Source organism: Pan paniscus, chromosome 6 (genome assembly GCF_029289425.2).
Source record: "Pan paniscus chromosome 6, NHGRI_mPanPan1-v2.0_pri, whole genome shotgun sequence".
NCBI classification, from domain to species: domain Eukaryota; kingdom Metazoa; phylum Chordata; class Mammalia; order Primates; family Hominidae; genus Pan; species Pan paniscus.
This window is the reverse complement of record NC_073255.2, coordinates 160,620,528-160,645,107: the sequence shown is the minus strand read 5'-3', so window position 1 is coordinate 160,645,107 and position 24,580 is coordinate 160,620,528. Positions and strand designations below refer to the sequence as shown.

Here is a 24,580-nt window from a genome sequence, read left to right as displayed (position 1 = left end):
TTAAGAAGCTATTCATAACTTTACACAGACAATAAATCATTTTCTATTTACATGATGAATTACTGAAGTTCTATTATCATTCTCTTTTTACAGATAAAGAAATTAGACCTTAAAGTTGAACAACATGCCCATGTTGACATGACTCATAAGCCCTTTTAAATATAAGGAATTCAGGCCTTTCGGACTTCCCAGCTTTATGAAAAACACTGTGGCACCGTTCTACATGCTGTGAAAACTAATTCAAGGAGCCTGTCACCACAAGCTGCATAAACAAATTGTTACCAGCATAAACAGAATATATAGCAGAATTTATTCTTTGAAAAAAATACTTACTGATATTCAGGCCAGGTACAGTGGCTCCTGACTGTAATCCCAGCAATTTGGGAGGCCGAGGCGGGTGGATCACCTGAGGTCAGGAGTTCAAGACCAGCCTGGCTAACATGGCAAAATCCTGTCTCTACTAAAAATACAAAAATTAGCCAAGTGTGGTGGTGGGTGCCTATAATCCCAGCTACTTGGGAGGCTGAAGCAGGAGAATCGCTTGAACTCGGGGGGTGGAGGTTGCAGTGAGCCAAGGTCATGCCACTTCACTCCAGCCGGGGTGAAAGAGCAAAACTCCATCTTAAAAAAAAAATTACTCATATTCAATTATATGTAGTACATAATATGGTTGGCCATAAAAAGGCATGTCTTTGAATTTAGTTGGATAGATAGAATATATATCCATAAAGGTACTTTGCACTAAGTTTCAAGACAGCGTTACAGATAATGAATGCTATAGAAATTTGGGTTGGAACTAGTAGATGGCACAACAGAAAGAACACTAGATAATGAATCTGAAGACATCAGTTCTAACTCTAACGTCAGCTGTGCCACTTCTAGTTCCCTAAACTTCCAGATTATTAATCTCTCTGTGCCTCAGATTTGTCATTTAGAAACTGTTTATAATAATATGCTACCTTCTTTTCTCACAGGATTTTTAATGATTATATATGCAAAAACATTTACAAAACATAATGAGCTGTGTAAGCAAAGGAAAGACTTTACTGTTTCCCATGTTTTCATTACTGCCATGTCTTCATGATTCATGACAGCTCTGACGGTCAATTTCATGTGTCAACTTGAATTGGCTAATGTGGGTGGGCAACTAATCAGTAGAAGGCCTTAAGAGAGAAGACTGAGGTTTCCCCCGCCTCAAAGAAGAAATTCTGCCTCCAAATTGCATCAGACTCAAGACTGTGAGATAAACACCTGCCAGAATTTTCCCTACCTAACAGCCCTTCAAATTTCAGACTTGCCAGCCCCCATAATCGTGTGATTCAATTCCTTACAATCTCTCTCTCTCTCTGGCTCACTCATTCTCTCTCTGGCTCACTCATTCTCACTCTCACTCTGGCTCTCAATCTCTCTGTCCAACAAATAGGATATATATATACACACACAGACACATACACATACATATATGTGTTTGTACTTATGTGTATATGGATATATATACATACATATATGTATTCATGTATACGTCCTATTGGTTCTATTTCTCAGGAGAACTCTGACTAATCCAATAGCTGAGCTAACAGCTTACTTTGACAAGAAAAATGTGGAAAACAATTAAAAGGACTTCAGAAAGTACTATTTTACTCTCAATATATTTTCTGTTGGTCATTTTTGAATATTTATGAAGTAGCAAATAACAGAGCATATGTTTCATAATTATACCTTTCATTATTTCAATGAAATATGCACATTTTATATACCCAAGCAGGAAATACAATGACACATGACTATTCACTATTGTTTGAAGCAGTTGATTTGCCTCTCCTGGTCAGAGTGTATGTCATTGTTCAAGGTGTTCCTTGCATCATGTTACCTCCCTCCCCAGTCAGCCCTTGTCCAAATGGATTATAGTCCATTCTCTAAGGCATAGTTCAATGACCCTTCTAAGCTGAAATGCTCAATTCCTCTAGCTGAAAATGGTCACTACCGCTCCTAAACTCCATTCCTCTTACACTATTTATCACTTCAGGTCCTAAATTATAGTTATTTGTGTGTTTGTGTTGTTTCCACCTCTAGAAATAACAATCTTCTTGAGAGTAGCATTTACTGATAAATCATAGCTTTTATCAGAGCCCACTGTGGCTCCTGGTGAAGATGTCTTCATAAATATGTGCTGGATAAATACACCTTCATGGGTCATTTCAGTCTCCAGAATTCAATCTCTTCTCTCTAATTTGTGCCATAACAAGTCCTATAAGTAATTTCTATCAGAGTGACTGTAATCTTTAATGCATGGTGGTGGTCTGGTGGTGAATATTTATTACATAGAGAAAGGATGAAAAGCAGCAGCATGGGGCTTTAGCTATCTAAAGAACAAGCTTGAAAATTGGCTTCCAATTACATTTTTAATGAAGGAATTTTACGAACAGAGGTAGTAAAATAGCACAGGCTTTGAAGTGTACACTGATAACTGCACAGTAACCAAGGTACTTCCTTGTTCTCACATGAAATGTTCTTGCTATTTGTCAGTGATATAAACTAACTGCTAAATATGTAACAAAAGCAAAGTACAAGTGTCTGTGTACCCATCAAATATTTTACTTTCAAAAATATTCCTGTACCCTCCATGAACAGTGTGTACTTTTCATCTAAATTCAGAACACTTTAGTAACTTCACAATATGTGAAGAGACACAGTGGTACAAAGAGATAGAATGACTTCTCAGGGGTTAAAAGCAGAGCTGAGATCTATTTTAGATCTCAGAATTTTAAAATTTCAATTTAGCATATTTGATAACCAATATTCCTTGTTCATCTGGGAGCAAATTTATCAAAACGTTATGGTTGAAGAACAGAGATTTGTCCTTGAATTCTATTCAACTAGTTTCATATTTTAATGCATCTAAAAGTTTCTAAGACCAGAATTATTCTAGAAGACACAAATAGTAACCAACAATACATTCAGTTCATTGAGCATTTTTTTCTGAGACAAGATCTCACTATGTTGTCCAGGCTGGGCTCAAGCATTCCTCCCACCTCAGCTTCCCAAGTAGCTCAGACTATAGGTGTGTCCCACCATGCCCAGCTTAATTTTTAAAATTTTATCTTAGTAGAGATGAGGTCTCACTGTGTTGCCCAGGCTAGTCTCGAACTCCAGGGCTCAAGTGATCCTCCTGCCTTGGCTGCACAAAGTGCTGGGATTACAGACATGAGCCACCTCTCCTGGCCATTGAGCCAATATTTATTGGCTGATAACATGTACTATGTTGAGTGCCGAAGACCCATTTATAAAGAAACAAAGCTCTTATCCTCAAGACCCATGTCTATTGAGAGGGGATGGGCACACAACAAACCAACTGGTAAGTTGTGTTTGTTGCTTAATGCTATTTATGGATTTCCCTGCTGTTGACTCACCATGGTTAAAAAAATTATCTCTTTTTCTGTTTTTCATCCAAAGAGATGAAGTTTGCTGTCACTGCAATTGCCCCTCCTCCTCTCAATAAACACACACTGAACTCTTAGGGACAAAATTAAACTGTTTGGGATTCAGACGCATTGAGGAAGATTATGCTTCCTCAATCCACTTCTCAGAAGGTGAGGTTATTGTTTGAAATTGATGATGGGGTTGACTGGGCCATAGAGAGGATTTCCTAAGGCGGGTAGGGACTTGGGTCTTATTCTCAGTCAGAATCCCAATAGGTGGTAGGACTGCTGATAAGACATGCATATAAATGGCTGGTGACTCAATATTGCCATGGCCTTGCAAGCTTTGGAGAAGGCTGCTAGGGCTGAGTTGAGCATGGAGGAGGAGACTTCACAAGAAGCAGGGCAGCCTACCTTCAAACAGGCCACATGGGCTTGAGCAATGGGCATGACATTAGGCAACTGGAGTGAACTCAAGCTAAGAATCCTTTCCTCTCCTCAGCTGACCTGTCACGGAAAAAAAAAAAATTTTAAATGTAAAAGAATCTTTTCTTTCATGACAACATGGGATAACTATATAATGCCCCAGGGAATCCTGAGCAATGCTAAGGAAGGGCCCTCTAGTAAATCATAGTCATGTTTACAAGGAAGTTCAGAGTGAGATACATTTTGATTTTTCAAAATAAAGTAATGCAGCTTTTTTTTTTCTTTTCTTTTTTTTTTTTTTTTTTTGAGACAGAGTTTTGCTCTTGTTGCCCAGGCTGGAGTGCAATGGTGCAATCTCAGCTCACTGCAACCTCTGCCTCCTGGTTCAAGCGATTCTCCTGCCTCAGCCTACCAAGTAGCGGTGATTACAGGTGCCCTCCACCATGCCCGGCTAATTTTTGTATTTTTAGTAGAGACGGGTTTTTGCCACGTAAGCCAGGCTGGTCTTGAACTCCTTACCTCAGGTTATCTGCCCGCCTCGGCTTCTCAAAGTGCTGGGATTACAGGCATGAGCCACCGCGCCCAGTTAATAATGCAGACTTTATTCACCCAAGTCTCATGAACCAAATTCATACCCTTTACAGTTTAGATAGATGAAAGATAGATTAGATAGATAGATAGATAGATAGATAGATAGATAGATAGATAGATGATAGATAGATAAGCGTGTGATACATGCCAAAATAGAGAATGTATTATGTGCTAATGTTGCAACACAATTGTGGCAGACAAAGCAACTACCCCATTTACTAGATTTTAAAACTTGTTTGATTACTTTAATGTTTCCCCATTGGAACATGTCTTAAAACTGATGCATACTTTTAATATTCTATTTGTTTGGCTCTGATTTTCAAAAAAAAAATAAAGCTGATGTTCTAGAATCAAGGAGTCATTGTAATTCCTTTAGGGAAATAACAGAGAAAAGAAGGTATCATAGATGAATTGATTTTTCAAATGGGTCAAAAGATAAGTAGTGAACAAAGTGGAGTAAGGATAGTATGTGTGGAGGTGGAAATATGTAGGAAATCATAGTGAGTGCAAGAAAACTTCAGCATCATTGGCAACCAAGTGATTTGACACCTCTTTCACCCCAAACTACTTTTTGAGCACTTATGTAGAGTGTGAAAAATTATATTAATAAAAAGTTGTACATAAAAACAAATTTTTTTACTGATTGACTTCTGCTTAAAGCACAGTCTGTATTTTCAAAAAATGTGACCACTTACTTGGAAGCATATTCAGAGATTAAAATTTTAAATTAAAAGGTGAATCATGTCCCTATTAAGCAGTATTATGGCCTGCATTTTGGACCTTGGGATTTTGGCTATTTGTAACTGCTTGTGTGCAAGAACGTTCAGAAAAGAGAGGTGATTCTAGCAAGGAGTTGTAGTTGTTTGTTTTGTTTTGTTTTGTTTTGTTTTCTTGTTTCTACTGAAGGGCTTGCTTCTTTTGCTAGGAAAGGAAATGTAAATTTACATTTTGCCTAGGATAGCAAATCAAAGCCTGCATTATCTGGCAACATATTTTCAATGTAATCCAGGGCTGGGTAGCATTTTTATAGGTTGGCACTCAGCTGAGGCTGTCCATGTGTCCCTTGCCTTATTCCAGCTCTGAGTTCAAAGAACTTAAAGAAGCAAAAGGGAAGTAAAAATGTGTTTGTGGAAGGGATGGGAGATGAAGGAGTACAGCAGAGTGCAGCACACTATTATTTTCATGAAATACGTGGCATATACAATCTCTTTTGATCACTTCTTTACAATATATGTATCATCATCCCCATTCTTAAAGATGGTGAAACTGGGACTAAGAAAGTTAACTTGCCTTAGACAAGGTTAATCAAGTAGTAAATAAGTAGAACATTGAGTGCAGCCCTTCTGAATCTCAACTCATGGACTGCCCACTGCCTCATATAACAGGTAGAGTGGCTAGCTAGCCAAGTGAGACATGTTTTATTTGTTTAAAGAAATCCAAATACTTAGGTCCAGCACAGTGGCTTATGCCTGTAATCCCAGCACTTTAGGAAGCCAAGGTGGGAGAACCACTTGAGCCGCAAAGTTTGAGACCAACCTGGGCAACATAGGGAGACATTTTCTCTACAGATAATAAAAAAAAATAACCAGGCGTGGTGGCGTGCACCTGTAGTCCCAGCTACTTGGGAGGCTGAGGCCAGAGGATCATTTAAACACAGGATGTAGAGGCTGCAGCCTGGAAAGTGGAGGCTGCAGTGAACCGTGATCATGCCACTGCACTCTAGCCCGGTGACAGAGAGAGACCCTGTCTCAAAAAATATATATGTACTTAATTTTTCAATAATTGTTTATGGTACAAGTGTCAAGGCAAATGGAAAAATGAAAATAAATTATCCAGCTGGTTTTGATCAGAAAAACACCACTTCTCTCTTTGTTACACTCAACATACAACTCCCTAACACAGTAGCAGGATTCTAGTTGCTAGTTCTAGAGGTCACACAGCTTGATACCTGACTTACTCTAAGACATGTACAGTAACAAAAGCAACAACCACATAATCCAACCTGCGACTACCAAGGTCCTTCTCACATGCTGGAAGGCTCCTTGTTTTCAGTGGAATTGGTAGTGGTGGTGAAAACTAGCAAATTCAAATAAAAGCAGATGTGGTTTGTTTAGCTCTTTATAGAGTTACGGTAAGCAAATTTATCTGTAGCAAAACACACGCAATGAAAGTCCTTTGAGAAAAACATTGCTAAATAAAGTTACTGAAACACTGTGGATTTTTAACGAGAAAGTAATTCCCTGGTAATCAGTTTTGAATGCTGACAAACTTGTTTTCTTCCTGGTTTCCTATTTCTGACCTTCTAATTCCTTTCTTTAGCAACAGTAAGAATATTCCAAAATAATTCTTTCCAAGGACTCTGTGTCAGCAGCTGCGAAGCCTCTAAACTTCTGTTTTCCTTTGGCTGGTCATTAAGTGAGGTCAGTGTGAGGCTTATGTCACATTTTCTAGTTGTATTAAGCAACTTCTCAACTGGTGAAAAATGTAAAGTTCTAGATTATCAATATCTCAAGAGTTTTGAAAAACAATTATGATATTGCTATTATGTAGTATACAAAGTCTGTGCTAAATTTCTGACTAATATGTTTGTTAGACATAGTTTGAACTCACTTATCTAACATCATCTTATTTTAACAAATATACTGAAATTAAGGAGTTTCTTTTTAAATCAAGACTAGACGTACTTTAAAATACCAGGAAAATTATTTACTATACAGATGGGAAACTGAAGGATATTCAAACAACAGAATTAAACTCTCTTTTACAAATATACTCTGTCGCTGTTACATGAACACACACACACGCATGTACACAGTGACTAAGAACTTTCTGGAGGAAGTTCTTGCTAAAATAGTAAGATTAGATTACAAACACATTTTATGACAATTATTTTATTGAAAGGGAGTGACCAAAAGCTATTTTATGTGGTGGTAACTTAGCATACTTTTATTTCTTTGGTAGACATTTAACACACCAATGAAATTTTCTCATCAGGCTCTTAAAGAGTTGGCTGTCCAATATTGAAGGGTACTCACCAATGACATAAAGTCTAGTCGTTAAAATCATAGGTCGTTTCTTCATTCTCCTTAAATCATATTTAAACAGACTTTATGTCTGGTTCCCAATTATTTTTTTAAACTTATATTTGCCCACCATCACCCTAACCTGTTCCCAGCAGCATGGAACATGGGCTTACATGGTCTCTACTGCAATTGTGCAAACAACTCTCTTGGCCTGGAAATACTTAATACTCTCTGTGTGTCTGTCAGCATTTTAATTTTTTTCAAGGCTCTACTCACATAGGACCTCGTCAGTGAAATCCTTTTCAATGATTCTGGGGAGAACTGAGTAATTCCTTCTCTATGTTTTAATATCACTTCATTTATGTCTTGTTATATCACTTAACTATTAATTCTTAATACAATCATGTGTGTTCCACCACTAGATTAATTCTACTAACCTTCATAGACTGTTGATAATATGATGAGAAGTAGAAATGCAATTATGAAAACAACCAATCAATAAAAATTAGGGAAAAAAGTCCCAACATAGAGAAGGCAAACTAATCCACATTTTCTATACAACTTAATCCATAAAGGATCATGTCTGATTCATCTTTGCATTATCAGTACTAGCCCAGGGCTTGATGTGTAGGAAGCATGGGATGAATATTTATTGAAATTAACTGAAATTAGCTGAAACTCAGATTTACTGATCATGAATAAAAGGAAAAAATTTCTTTAAGCAGATACCTGCTCATATCAATGCTACACTTTAGAAAAAGTCAAACGCTTTTGACTTTATATTTATATTTGATTTATAAATATATAATCAAAAGATTATATATTTATTTACATAATGATAAAAAATTGTTATTCCTCCTATGGTAGAAACCTGTTAGTTAAAAACCTGGCATTGAAAAATTCTGAATATGGTCAAACTAATTGTAAGTGTGTTCTGTGGGATGTTATATGTGTCACAGGAAAAAAGGGAGTTTCAATAATGAAATAATTTAGGAAATGAGTTACACTAAGTTAAAAACATTTATTATATGACTTCTCAGAAGCGAGTACATGTTGTAAATTTCTAAGAGGGAGATGGAATATGATTTATTTCCCAAGCTTATTGAATCAAGAAATCCTACCATCAATGAGGATCTTATGAAAGGTGAACCATGAAACTTACTGTCCATACTGAAACACTTTTGAAAGTGAAAGGGAGAGCTAGTTAATAATTATGCCAGGACAACAGGTGTAAACTGGGATCCTGCCAGGAAAATCAGGATGTATGGTCACCCTACTTTTATAGGGTTTTTTTTAAAATACACTTTGAAAAAAAACTAAATCAATATGGCCAAGAGATAAAACTATTTTATGTCAATACCCGTCTGCTATTAGTATACGTGTTGATAATATCAAGAGGAAGATTACTTGCATTTTAAACATAATGATATGTTCTTATTTTTCTAGCTCAAGGATTCTCACCATTCTTATAGCTCTTTTCCTGAAACTATAATTTGAGTGATAAGGTTATATGGTTGGGGAAGAATAATACACAATGGAATTTCTCACTTAGCAGTTAGGAAGATGATTGAAGAATGCTGGCTTCCTGCCTAGAGTCTACCCCACCAAAAATACTAGGATCATATATGTCAACAACCTCTTTTTTCTTTTGTATTATTGATATTAACCACATTGTCAATGATTTCAACTATGGAAAGGCAGCAGTATCTCAGGCTTTAATGCAAGGCAGAGGCAGGGGAAGCATCATATTAGCCCATGGTGATGGCGTGCCTATAGTCTTAGCTACTCAGGAGGCTGAGGTGGGAGGATTTCTTGAGCCTCACGAGTCCAAGGCTGCAGTGAGCCAGGAACTTGCCACTGCACTCCAGCCTGGGATATAAAGTGAAACCCCACCTCAAAGAAAAAGCTTCATAAAAGAATTACCATTTATGAAGTAACCCAGGTTCTAGACTAGCACTGTCCATAGAAACAGGAAAGCCACAATTTGATTTTACAGGTTCTAAGAGCCACTTAATCTTTGTTTAATAACAGGTAGAATTAATTTTAATACTATTTTAACTCAAAATATTCATAGTATTATTATTTCAATATACATGCAATATAAAAATATTAAAGAGATACTTTTGTTTTTCATATTAAATCTTTGAAGTCTGGTGTGTATTTTATATATATAGCCCATCATAATTCTGACTAGCCACATTTCAAGTGCATATGTGACCAGTGGCAACCATATTGGAGGGAGAGTTCTAAAACTACTCTTAGATATTTTGTATTTGGCTGTGCAGATGATTTCATATATTCTTAGATGATGATTCTAAGGGAGCTATACTACTTGGTGAGGAAAAATGAATAATAAAAATAATCTTAACTGTCATTCCTTATATTCTTATGTGACAGCCATGTGTCAGTCTTTTCTGTACATTATCTGAGGTAATCCTTGTGCCTATGAAGTGGATACTTTTTTATCCCTGTTTTATTAAATAGGGAACTAGGCTGATAAAGATTAAATAACTTAGGTAAAGCACTTAGCTGGTAAGATAGAGCAATGTAGTGCAGTGGGTAAGAGCAAGGACGATGATCTGGCACCCTGGTTTTGAAATCCTGATGAAATTCTTAGCGAATATATATTTAGGCAGCTTATTTACTCACCAAAAGTAACTTATAGTATGACTTAGCACAAAACCTGTCACATTTCAAGATCTACAAATACTGGATTTGTTAGTATTTCTATTATTATTACTGTTATTACAGGTGTTATAAAGTAGGAGAGCCAGAAATCAAATTCAAATTTAACTGATTTTAGAGCCTACAGTCTTAATGAGAATTATTCAATTTGCATGCAAGCAACATATACTGTATTACAGCTAATTCCAAAAATGCAATAATTTTACTTGTCATTGTATGATAGTTTTTTATGTGCATTTGATGTGTTTATTTTTTTAATTTGCAAACTTCCCTAAGATGTTTCAAAAGACCAAATAAATAGATAACGAGTACTCATATTTTAAAAGTCAGCCAAGATGAATCAGTTTGAACTCTACAGAAGAAAGGTACTATGTAAATCCAAGAAACCATAATTAACAGAATTTTTAAATAATTATAACATCTGAGAAAATTAAGCTTGATTCTCTCCTAAATTTATACTATTAAAAAGTTTACCTAGAGATGAAAACTTTAAAATTTTTTTATTTTGAAAATGTTCAAACATACTCAAAATAGAATTTTATAATGAATCCCCATGAACCAATCATGCAGCTTCAATAATTAACAGCACAATCGTATTCCATCTATACCCTTACCACCACCATCACCATTATTTTCATTATATTATTTTAAAACAAATTTCAGACATCATATTATTTCACCTGTAAATATTACATTATGTGCATTATTAAAGATGTTCTATGGAAAATATCAGGCCTTTCCTAAAGATGCTTTTGTCCAAAGGGCAAGCACTCTGGAAATCTCAGTTTCAATTCTCCTTCATTGTCACTGCCCTGAGAAATGTTAGGTTGTAGCACTCATATCAGCATTTCATTTGGTCTTGGACAATAGTTCTTAACCTTTTTCTTCTCAAGACCCCTTTTTATTCTCAAACTTGTTGAGGACTTTAGAGAGCTTTGGTTTATGTGGGCTATATCTATTGATGTTTACTAGATTAGAAATTAATACTGAGAAATTTTTTTAAATCTTTATTAATTCATTTTAAAATAACAATAAAGTTTAGTTGAAATGTGGAATCTGGAATCTTATATAAGCCTCTTACATATTAACATGGGTATCATATTTGTATGTAAATATATTTATTTTTCCAAAACAAACAAACAAAAAAGCTAGTGAGAAGAGTGGCATTGTTTTACATTTTTACAAATCTCTTCAATGTCTGCTTAATAGAATTCATTTGGATTCTCATATCTACTTGGCATTTAAACTGTTGCAATATATTGCTTTGGCTAAAGAGTATGAGGAAGTGTAATTAATTCATGTAAGATTCATCAATCTGGGCTAAAAATTTAGGTAAAAATTTGAAAAGGAATATTTAGATATTTCAATTGTCAAAGTGTCTCTACTATTTATGAATTACAAAGGTAAAACCTGAAATTTTACAGTACAAAAATCTGTGGACACCATCTTAATCAAGCTGGCATCACCAAAATGGGAAGCTAACATCATGTGCTCTTGATGTGGCGCCCGAGATCACAACTTCACTTTTGTTGTGCTCCTGCCAAAAGATTCATAACCTGCATCTCATCACTAGGAAACTCACATCAAAAGACATTGTACGAAACAATGAAAAAATATTTAAATTTAAGAGGCCCACGCTCTTAAAAATAATACTGTCATGAAAGATAAAAGAGGAAAAAAAGGCTGGAAACTGTTCTTGATTACAGGAAACTAAAAAAGACATGGCAATTAAATGTAAGACGTGATCTTGAATTGAACCCCCGTCAATTGGCAAAATTTAGATATGTATTGTATAATGGATACCTGCATTGAATTAGTGTTAAATGTCATGAAATTGATCGTTTTATTATGATTTTATAAAAGAATACACTTAGGAAATGCTCATTGATGTATTTTGGAGTAAAGAAGTATAATGCCTGCAACTATCTCTCAAATGACTCCTGAAATAATACGAATAGGTGATAGATAGATAGATAGATAGATAGATAGATAGATAGATAGATAGACAGACAGACAGACAGACAGACAGATAGATAGATGGGTATGGAATGGTAAAGCAAATGTGGCAAAAAAAATTGATAAATCTGCTTGAAAGGTATATAGGAGTTGTGCTGTTCTTACAAGCCTTCTATGACAAAATTATTTCAAAATAAGTAGTTAAAATAAAAATAATTTAGAATTTTAGAACTTCAGTTAATATTTCTCTCAATTATAAATTAATAAAACCTTATAGAAATAAGCAAAAAAAAAACTAACAAAGAATTTTGCCCTGATTTCTTTCTTAAATTTCTCATTTTAGAAGTATAAAACAAGGAGATGGAAAAATAAACTCATGATGGAATTAAAATAATTCTGTTATTCATTAGCACATTTTCTGAATTGAATGCTTTTTATAACAATACAAAATTCTGTTTATAATCAAAATGCACTTATCTAGGACACCATCTAAAAGTGGTTCACAGTTTTATGGAAATAAAAAAATATTTTTAAATTAATTCAAATCAACAAGTATATAGCAAAATCAGGTGCTAACAGTGCTTAAGCATCTGGAATAATGAAAAATAGAAACACAGAACCTATCCTCAAGGAGTGTATAATTTTATCAAGCCAAAACTTTTTGCACGTGTGAATTAAAAAGTAAAATAAGCAGCATATGATTTAGCACTTAAATGTTAAATATCAGTCAACTCTGTCTAACAAAAGTATAATGCAAGCCACATGTATAATTTTTAATTTTCTATTAGCCACATTAAAATGAAGTAAAAAGAATCATATGAATAATTTTAGTTATATGTTTTATTTAACCCAATATATCCAAGACATTATTATTTCAATATGTTATCAATATAAAAAGGAATATTTTACATTCTTTTTTATACTGTTTCAGAAATCTAGTATGTATTTTACACTTATAGCACATTTCAATTCAAATCTGCCACATTTCAAGTAGACAACAGATACATGTGGCTAGTGGCTACCATTCAGCACAGAGCAAGAATAAATAATGGTAAGAGAATTTCTTTCATAAAAATTACACAATGGTGGTGGCGTATGGCTTCAAAATGGTCTCATTATCTGGGAGTGCCAAGGAGTTTTTATTAACTGTAATTACTTGAATTTGGTGAGCTTCCTATTCTCCTACGTATTTCCCAGGATAATGGTCTGTTGCAAAATTCCCCTTCACCGTAATTATTTTTTGAGAGTTTTCAGGGGTATTTTGCCTGTAGTCACAATCAATCAATCCTTTCACCAACCTTGGCTGAGAAGCCACTTGAAGGGAAGCATCATCACTGTCAAAAGACATGTTTCCTAATATATCCCAAATCTGCAGTGTAGAGATGGAAAGAGCACCTCACAACTCTTTGTGCCAGGGCTGTAGTGTATGCTGCCCCAAAATGTAGGACATGTCCCTCTCCAAAACCTCATCTTCCCTCATGAAAATGGTGCCTTCAGCCAGGCACAGTGGTTCACACCTACAATCACAGCACTTTGGGAGGCCAACGTGGGAGGACAGCTTGAGGCCAGGAGTTCGGGAGCAGCCAACTGCAACATAGCAAAACAACATCTCTACAAAATATAAAAATAAAAATTAGCCAGGCGTGGTGATGCCCACCTGTAGTCCCAACCACTTGGGAAACTGAGGCAGAAGGATCACTTGAGCCCGGAAGTTTGAGGTTACAGTGAGCTATGATCACACTGCTGCACGTTTGTGCAACAGAGTGATTCCCCATCTCAAAAAACAACAAAAAACCCACACATCTGCAGCTTTCACCTAACATGCCTCTCCCCAAAGGGCCTTAATTTAATACAAGATCAAGAAAGAGACAGCATGTTGCCCATTGTTGCATTGATTTCTAGCTCCCAGGCTCCCATGCATAAAGCTTCCTCAGACTTCCTGCAGCCAGAAAGTCTCCATCCCAATCAATCCATGGAAATCACACTCTTCTTAGGCTTATCCTACCAGTTCCCAAATGCCACCCAGTCATGCTGAGTCCCAGCAATAGGCACAGTCCTCTTTAAAGCTGAGATCTTTGCCATATAAGCGGAGACATACAGAAAGATATCTTACTTTATGCAGCAGACATTTTCTTGAAACTTTTATATAAATTGAAACTGTCTAAATTAATTCCTATTTAAAATGGATTATAGATGGCAAGTGTTGGGTGTGCCTGAAAAAATCTTCTCTAATCCAATTCCTCTGATTTTCCAGATGGCTAAAGTGGCCAGGCCAGTTTGAGCTTGCAAACTTGAAACACACGTGGTCTGCTCTATATTTCCAGATAGCTGCAGGTCTTCCAACTTCTGGTTTAGGGGGCTTCCTGTTACACCAGTTGCCTAGGGTAGTGTGTCATTTTAAAGATTCATCTGGAGAATGATCAAAAAAAAGTAGGGAACTCTTTTGGTCTGTCATCTAAAGATGACAGGAAAGATGACATCTAAAGACATCTAAAGATGACATCTAAAGATGGAGGAAAATAAAGATAAAACCAAAATCAGAGATTAGAATGAAGAAGGCTACATCAAGTCCATCAAGTCCTTGTCACAAGTGGACTGCACTCAGCATTCTATACATGGTACAAAGCAGAGTGACTTTGCTGTAGTTTTTGTCTTATTCCAGATGTGGTTGAAGACTAACAACAAGTTGTTTCTGATATTCAATATATATAGCTTTAGTATGGAATATAAAATAGGAACTCTCATGGCACTTTTTTTCTTTCATTTTTTTTTTTTTTAAGAGACAGGATCTGGCTCTGTCTCCCAGTATGGAGTGCCATGGCGTAATCACAGCTCATTGCGCAGCCTCAAACTCCTAGGTTCAAGCAATCCTCTTGCCTCAGCCTCTTGAGTAGCTAGTACTATAGGCATGTGCCACCATGCCTAATTTTTAAATTTTTTGTAGAGATGAGGTCTTGCAATGTTGCCCAGGCTGGTCTCAAACTTTTGGCCTCAAGCAATCCTCTTGCTTTGACCACCCAAAGTGCCGGGATTACAGGCGTGAGCCACCATGCCTGGCCTCTCAAGGCATTTTTAAAAGATGTGCAAGTATTCTCTTAAAACATTTCATGAGTTGTCTCATTCAATCAAGTGCTTACTTAGCACCTACAATGCAACAAGCACTAAGCTAGACTCCAGGTATCCAGAGTGGAAACGACATTTTCCCTGCTCTCAAGTTTCTTGTAGAGGGACATAGAACAAGAAAATAAGCAATTTTAGTACTGTCTGTGGTAAAGGTACACATAGAAGAGATACCTAACCCAGAGAAAGCATCCTGGAAGTAGTGAGCGCAAAACTGAGACTTAAATTTGGTTGGAATTAGCTAGAAAAAGCATGGCAAAGAAGGTGAGAGATAAAGTATATCGACATGAAGAGTCAGAAGGGAAAGTGCCTCCAAAGACCCAGAGGTGAGAGAACACATGTTCAAGGAACTGAACAGGCAGGTGAGATCTATGTGAGCCGGATCAGAAAAAGCCTTGAGGAATGTTAGGAATCTGGACTTTATCGTAATGGAAATGAAAAAATACTGAAGGGTTTTTGAGTGGCTTGAGACAAAGTCTGCTTTGCATTTCAAGGAGATCCTATGAATGCCGCATTGACCATGAATTAGGGGAAAAAGAGAGATCCATTAATTAGCAGTTGCCACTATCCCAATTATAGTAGATATCTGGTCTAGGATGGTAACAGAGGCTGCTAAGAACAGCAAGGGACAGATTTCACAGGAAAAAAAAAAAAGGAAAATTGACAAGATTTTGTGAGAAATTGAAGATCAAGGCAAGGGAGCATACCACACCCAGTGAGCAAAACATAGGAGCAAGAATTAAGCATGTGACCAGGCATGGTGGCTCACGCCTATAATCCCAGCACTTTGGGAGGCCGAGGTGGGAGGATTGCTTGAAGCCAGGAGTTTAAGACCAGCCTGGGCAACATAGCAAAACCCCATGTCTCTAGAAAGTTTTTAAAAAATTAACTGGGCATGGTCGTATGTACCTATAGTCTCAGCTAATTGGGAGGCTGAGGTAGGAGGATCACTTGAACTCAGGAGTTGAACCTAGGAGTTTGAAGCTGCAGTGAGCTTATGATCAAGCCACTGCACTCCAGCATGGGCAACAGAACAAGATTCTACCTCTGAAAAAACAAAAATAAAAAATAAAATACAATTAAATTAAACATGCGAGACCATGTCTCACTCACCCTTGACCCCCCACTACCTAGCAGACTGCCATGCATAACAGAGTGTACAACAAATGTTTGATGAATGGATGGATGAATATGGAATTATTGACTGACTAATTAAATTCATTAAGAAGCAGGAAACTTGAGGGAGAGGTGAAAACAAAGAATGAGCATTGCCTAAGAAGAAGAAAGTTCAATCTGAAAAATTAAAAATTCCCATCTAGATTGAGATATTGTTTGAATTCTGAATCATGAGCTTGAGGAATTTAATTAAGCAAACAGTAAAGGTCTGACTCAATGAGTTGGTTCCTGTAAAGAAAATGCACACAAACGTACATGCGCATGCACACATACACACACCCCAAGGTAAAATTGAATTGTTAACAGCTAATACCATGTAAAAAAATATACATTATGTAAAAACATTCTGTGAGATAAAATCTATCCCTAAAGTATGTAAGTACCCGGTAGTTATTCCTGTTTGAACTAGTATAAATTGAGCTAGTATAAATTAATATGAAATTTTAAAACCAATAATGTAATTTCAGGTAGCAATTAATTTATTCTTATCTTACTCTTCCATAGAAAAGAGGAAATAATTAAGGAAAATAACAGAATACTTATTATTCATAAATAGATAAGTATTAAATAAATGAAATAGTAAATATTTACTTTTTTAAAATGTAGAAATAGGTCAAATCTGATAAACCACAGTTTATACGTTTTTTCCCATATAAGAGCACAAACAGGAACTCATACAAGAAGAGCACCTGGACTATTTGTTGTATTAACAGCGAAAACTCCTTAATTAACTATAAAATATAAAGAAGCAAAAACGAAGTGCGAATAAGAATCAGGAAAAAGCAAAGACTTCCAGTAGCTTTCATGGGCAAGATTAGACTTAAACCATCAGAAAAATATTCTTATGGAATACAAGTTCCAATGACATAGGAAAAAAAGAAAAAGAAAACAAATCAAGACCACCACTGAATCTTAGGAGAGACAATGTGGTGTGCCATGAATAGCTGGCACTATCAGTTCTTTTTCATGGGTGTAGTCTGGTCTGACATCAGATTCCGTTTTTTAACTGTAACATCTGCTAACAGTGTCCTTGTCCCTCACTTGGTGGATGGCCCTCTGCAGCTTTTGATCTTTCAGCCCCACCCCACTTCCTTCTGACTTGAGGCAAAAGGCACAGAAGCAGCTTTCATCAGGAAGAGCTTGGCTTTAAGACAATTTTCTATAATTCCATTTCGAAGATGCTTCACTTTCCACAGGTTTCATTTACTGTTCCACAAGTCACAATTTCTACACCACATGCATCAGATAATTGGATTGCTGCTTTGTCCCTAATTCCTAGTTTCAGTCTCAGTTTTTTGCCTACTTACTCATTGCTACCACTAAGATGAAGCACCTTTTTGTCTATTTTAACTTTAGTCTCCGCGTTTGAAATTTTGTAACAGAAACATTGTTTTCAATGGTTGGAAATCCTGTTATTTGTGCACAAGCCTCTCAGATGACAAGTCCCATGTGTCACTTGTCTAGATGCCAGAGTGTCACATGTCTCAGGTATATGGGTATTATGATTATGCTCTTGCCACCTATTGAGATGCCCACTATTGCCTGAACCACGACGGGATGTTGCGGTTGCCCAGGGAATCTATCCACCAATCACTCTGCTTCCAGCCTTAGTGACTTCTATCCAAATCCAAGTATATAAGTCAAGGTTCTCCAGAGAAACAAAACCAGTAGGAAGTATATAAACATATCGGAGCTTTGAACTTCCTGGGTCTCCACCTTTTTATGTATAAAAAAGGAGATTTATTATGAGGAATTGGCTCACATGATTATGGAGGCTGAGAAGTCCCATGATCTGCCATCTGCAAGCTGGAGACTCAGGAAAGCCGATGTCAGTCAGTCTGAGTTCAAAGGCCTGAGACCCAGGGAAGCTGATAGTGTAAATCCCAGTCTGAGGGCTGGAGAAGACAAGGTGATGTGTCCCAGCTCAAACAGACAGGCAGGAAGCAAAAGTGGTTAATTTCTCTTCCCTTTCCCTTTTGTTCTACTCAGACCCGCAACAGTTTATATGATGCCCTCCATCTTGGGCAATGTACTTTACTGAGTCCATTAGTTCAAATGCTAATCTCTACATGGATGGGTAAGTTAAAAAAAAAAAAAAAAAAAAAAAAACTCAAACCAAACAAACAAAAAACAAGCAAAGAAAACAAACGCTAATCTCATCCAGAAACACCCTCACAGACACTCTCAGAAATAATGTTTAACCTAGGCACTCTGTGGCCAGTGAAGTTCACACACTAACCAATAAGTCAAGTAATTGGTATTATGTACAAACTACCCATAACAAAAATGCCAAAATATCGTAACAACTAAAAGGTTTTAAATTGCAACAAGATATTAGTAAGGAGATGAAACACTATGGAAAAAATATATAAGGTTGCCAATGTATGTGAATGATGAGCTGAAGAGAATAACAAGCTGGGTAACTGAAATCAGATACTAGATGCTACTGGCATCTAGTGGGTAGAAGCTAGAGAGGTTGCTAAACATCCAACGCACAGACAGCCCCACAACAAAGAATTATGCAGTCTGAAATATCATTAGTGCTAAGATACAGCAACACGTACATGTAGTTTTTGAAATCTGTATCCCTCATTTTGCATGATACCATGTTGACTGAGATTTGGAATCAGTGAATAGTGAGGAAATAATTTCAATAAACATGAGATTCGGTTAACATCGTACCAAGCAAGATGAGGACTGCCTTTATTTATTTGTCAGTTGAAGCTCAACTATCCATGATGTTATAGCAGGAAAGGAAACGTATTTTTAGAAATAGATCTTCTCTTCAGCCTGCTCTTCCCAGGGTAGATTATTTAAAGTTAGGATGCTTAGAACTAACTGGACTTTTTATCTTCTTCTAAAACCTATCTCTTCCTCACCCTCTTTTTCTGTTAATGAAACTACCATTATTTTTTCTCTTCTGTCTCCTGAAGCCCTCCAATAAATTACCAAGCTCTGGTTCTATTCCTACCGTATTTACATTCATTTCCTCCTTCTTATTCTCAGTACCCCATCTCTAATTCATATCTTCCTTTTGCCTTTCACAGACTACAATTGCTTCATAATAAGACACAGAATCTCTGCCATGTAATCCATTTTAAGCATATGTCATATATAAAACCTTTTTTTTTTTTGATAAATTACTTTTCTTAAAGCACAACTCGGATCATGTAAATTCTTTGCCCCAAAATCTCTACTACTTCCTATTGTCTGCTGAATAATCTGACCCCAACGTACTCTAGTTTCATTTCTCAACACTCCTCTCCATGACTAATGCTCCCCTGAGCAGGATTACTACACTTCATTGTGTGATTATGCCCTGCTCTTCCCCATCTTTGAGCCTTTGTTCACACTGTCCACTCAGCTAGAAACCTCCACCCTGACTCATCTTGTTACCTATCTTTCCAACTTTAATGTTACTTTTTCTCCCAGGTCTTCCCTGGAACTTCCACGGCAGGATTTTTTTTTTTTTTTTTTTTTTTAGACGGAGTCTCGCTCTGTCGCCCAGGCTTGAGTGCAGTGGTGCGATCTCTACTCACTGCAAGCTCCGCCTCCCGGGTTCACGCCATTCTCCTGCCTCAGCCTCCCAAGCAGCTGGGACTACAGGCGCCCGTCACCACACCCAGCTAATTTTTTGTATTTTTAGTAGAGACGAGATTTCACGATGTTAGCTAGGATGGTCTCTATCCTCGTGATCCACCTGTCTCGGCCTCCCAAAGGGGATTTTTTTTTATAGCCCACTTATGGTTATGATTTCCAAATGTCAGTTCACAGACAAACCATCAGTGACAAACTTTTCTCCTGTCCATGATGAAATGAACAATGTAGGTGAACGTTTTATAAAGGAATCTTTATTTAGTTTAAACTTTATTCTGATATCATGCCCAGCCTTTTATTATTAAAATATCCTCTCTTTTTAAATATTGTTAAAAAAAAAACTTTACTTGGCGAAAATAAAAGCTGATAACCACACGTTTGTTATTTCAGTTGCTGAGAGAAATTTCACTGGTCTGTGAAATCCACGAGTCCTCATATCACATTTTACCCAGGATTAGTAAGTGGTCAACTTTTTGTTTCACGGTGTTTTTGTTTTGTTTTTTTTTTCAAGTCTCTTTCACTTACAGATTTGAGGCAGCTATTATTACTCTATGAGGTTATTTACAAAAGGACTGTTTAAACTATAGAGCAGACCGATGTTTGCATTGTGTAGTCTCTTACACTTGACGGTGAATTGTAGTGGACACTGTGATGCATCACCAAGATCCTCCTTCCAGGAGGACTTGTTTCCCCCATGCTGGAAGGGCTGTTGGCAGAAGCCATCAGCTGCCAGCCTTTTCGGTATTGCTCCAATTGCAGAGAGCCACCTCAGTCAAGGTCATGCCCCTTTCTTGGCAGCTCATACACAATGACTGATTCACACAATGTCAGGAATACTCTGAAGGGCCATTCTAACCCCAGAGGTTTTCCTTGGATCAGCAAAACTGTTGCTGGGTCTGCTCCAAATTTAACTTTTCCTTCTGCCTACTCCTGCTTCCTCCTTCCCCTCTCTCTAACAGGTACAGGTCCCATAAACACTCCTATACACAGCCTAACTGCTAAACTCCATCCCAAAGTTGGCTTCCTACGGAATCCAACCTTCTTTATTAACTCATTGAAATCCAAAACTATGCTTTTAATCTTTACATCTTCCCAAGAGCCCTACGTTGTGTCTTGAACATGTACTTGACACAATTAGAAAAGTAAATTAAGATAGATCCTCTTGTTTGAACCCATAATTCTACTTAGGAAAAAAAGAAGACTAAACATACATAGGTAATGAACTCACTTGTGTTTCTCTCCCTGTGATATCATAAAAATTCTGCTTCAGTATTGGTAGATTCTTACGTTGAATTTATAAGCTGACATGAGAAATACAATTTAAAACGTCAAAATAATGTTACCTTTACTTAGAAATGCTCATGGGTCTCTGAAAACAGAAACAGACTGTGGCATACAAAAAGGAAATTATTAAAAGGCTCATACAAATCTTAGGACAGAAACAGGGGCAACGTCATTTGCCTGGAATCATAGCAAAAAAAAGTAACCAATGGACAATCCCCTCAGCTAGCTGATCAGAATGAACCAGCTCCTTTTTTGGCTCCAAAGTAATTCCTCTTGAAACTCAAAATTCAGGGAGAAATTGTTTGCCTGGCCTGAGTTGTGTCACATGTTCACCTGGTCAAAGATGGCAGGACACTGGACTAACAATACTACCAAGATTACATGCAACAGGAGATGTACCTCCTCAAATGGTAGCTGAAGTGCTGCCATAAGGTTGGTGCAGATGTACAGTGTACACTGACTGATGAATCGGCCTACCTTATAAAAGTCTATCAGATGATCATAAGCAAAAAACCTCCCGAGTCTCTGAGTCTGAGGATGAATCGAGACAATATGGTAGTAGCCATTGCCCAATAAATGTAATCAAAATGCCCTATAGTTTCACTTTTCAGGAGTGCTAAACAAGTGGAAATATCCTAATAAGATAGGTCTTTACCAGATAAACAAACCAGAAAGTACAAAATATAGATACTTAAATTATATCAACCAAACCCATGTAAATAAAGTGAGAACAGGTTGCTTACATTATTGAGATCGAATTGTTTGGTTTTTATTTTAATAATGGCAATTTGATTGTAAATGTTATTTATTTTTACTGAGGTTATGTAGTACTGTAGTTATGTTTATAGCACCTATGATTCTGGATGGATGAAGTGGCTGCCTAATATGAGATTACTTATTTTCCTATTCTTTTAAAGTTAACCTTAATCTTACATTTTTTAAAAATTAAATTTATTCACATACCTTTGTGGTAGGGTTGCCAGACAAAATACAGAATACCCACTTAAATTTGAATTTCAGATAAATAACAAATACTTTTTTAGTGTAAGCAGTCCCAAAGGTTGCATGGGACATAATTATACTAAAAGTTATTCATTGTTTATCTGAACTGTAAATGTCCTCAGGTGTCCTGCTTTTTATTTCCCCTCTAAATCTGGCAACCCTACTTTGTGATGCATACCTGATGTTTTTTAGTATCTGGCATTCATTTTCCCTACCACCGGTAAACAAACCTCTCTTTTCCTTTAGAGGACTATCCACTCTACTATTAATATATATGTGTGGGTGGAACTGACCCATCTCTTATAGGTGCATGATTCAAGCTGTATCAACCTAACTCAATGTCATGCCACGGTGATTGGTTCAGTAATGGGGACATGACTCTGGTCAGGACAATGAGAGCCAGACCTAAGACTTTTTTGCTCTTTGTAGAAAAGACAAGAGTTTTTTTTATTTGTTTTGTCCTGTTTTGCTTGTTTGTTTTTCCTGAAATTATTGCTAAGCTTGTTGGTGATATGTCCTGGAGCTGCAGGGAGCCAGCACATGGAGTCTGTCCAAAAGTGGCTTCATAGGATAAAGCTGAAAGATGAAGAATAGAAGACTGAGACCTACTGATGTCATTGAGCCCTGGATCCAGCTAAGCCTGAAGAGGTCTATCTTGGACTTTTTCATTATTAGAACAGATAGATCCAGTTCACCAGACAAAACAAAACAAAACAAAACAAAACAAACAACAACAATAATAAAACATAAGCTACTGCACTTAAATTGTTGCCACCTGCAGCCAAAAGTCTCTTTTAGCAAAGATATTTTGAGGCAATGAGAGGCATATACAATAAAGTTATTAAATAGAAAAATCAGAACCAAATATATGAGGACAAAATAAGCCAATCCTAAAAGTTAACATAATTTAATGTTTTCTAATATATGTGTACTACTGATAGTAAGATGATTTTAAACATATATAAATAATTTTTTATTTGATAGTTTAATACTATTTCAATGTGAATTAAATACATAGCTGCACATCATAACCAAATGTTCTTATAAGAGACATTTGCTAAAGTAAAAACATGATTTGATTAAAATTAGAATATAAATTATTCTTCTGGAAATATAACGATATGGCAAACATCATGAAGGTATCATGCAAGGGTCCAAAATTTTAAAAGCATTGACATAGTTAATGTGATTGTATATCACGTTTTGCTTTGAGTAACCTAGCAGTCAGGGTTGGGGCAGGAAATGGGGAAAAATATGTTATTTTATAACTATCATCAGAAAACAAAAATTATGTCAACATTTCTGGAAAACCCATTTATTCTCTGCAGGCAAATTCCAAAACAAATTTCTCATTTAGTACTTATATGAAGACTGTTAACCTTTATTACTTAAGAAGAATATCCTCAGCAATAGTTTTATAATCAAATAAAACCATCAATATAAAAGGAAATTTTTAACATTTTTTCTTATAAAATCTTCCATTAAGTCAACAGTTTTAAAAATATACTTTAGTACAACTGGTTCTATAAAATTTAAGTTAATATGGCACAACCATGCAGCCTTTCAGGGATCTAATTTAACGAAAAAAAAAAAAATAAGCTTAGGTTACCCGGGGGTTTCAATGAGCATTTACATTGAAAACTCGTAAACCCCACATCTCTTACTGGGTTTTGAAAGTAGCTGAATAGCAAACAATTAGCTATCTAAGGTGGCTTTAGAATATTGGTGCTATATATTGCTAATGGATTCATATGCTTTGAAAATCAAGAGAACAAAAGACAACTATTATTAATGAGAAAAAGTAAAAGGCTTTTGGTAATTCAAAGAATTCTGTAGCAATTACAATTAGGAACCTTTCATAATAGGTAAGATGCCAGGGTAATGTCCCTCAGTACAGAATGTACATTGTTAGAAATCCAAGTGTAGTAGGCCTTTTCTATTAGGAATTATAGGAATAGGAATTGGAAAGTGGGAAATCAAGAATAGTTTTTGAAGAAAGAACAAGTAACATAATGGAACGACAGCAAGAGATAAATGAGAGAAAGATATGAAGTTAGGCTTTCTAAAGCCTATTTTGGAGAGGAAATTCAAATAGCTTAAGGAAGAGCAAAACAATAATAAATGAAACCTAATCTCACACGAGAGAGTGATAGAACACATCCAGAGAATAAACATATTCAGGGAATAAATGTCCTTGGGGCAATGGTTTCTCTTACTAAGGAAGCAGGAAGAGTATATTGTTTGCTATTTTGGGGTATAAAGTAGTTTCAGTCATAGCCTTGGTTTAATAAATACGAAGAC

General features: G+C 36.3%; 1 protein-coding gene across 3 annotated transcripts in view; it reads right to left on the bottom strand.

Annotated features, from left to right (window-relative positions):
* LOC100989231 (hyaluronidase-4-like) overlaps positions 1-24,580 on the bottom strand; it is a 71,334-nt gene that overhangs the window by 38,509 nt on the left and 8,245 nt on the right. For all 3 annotated transcript variants that reach the window (XM_003815469.4, XM_055115346.2, XM_055115347.2), the window contains exon 2: positions 3,834-3,926. The gene's annotated coding sequence lies outside the window, so the exon portion shown is untranslated. The remainder of the gene's footprint in view (positions 1-3,833; positions 3,927-24,580) is intronic.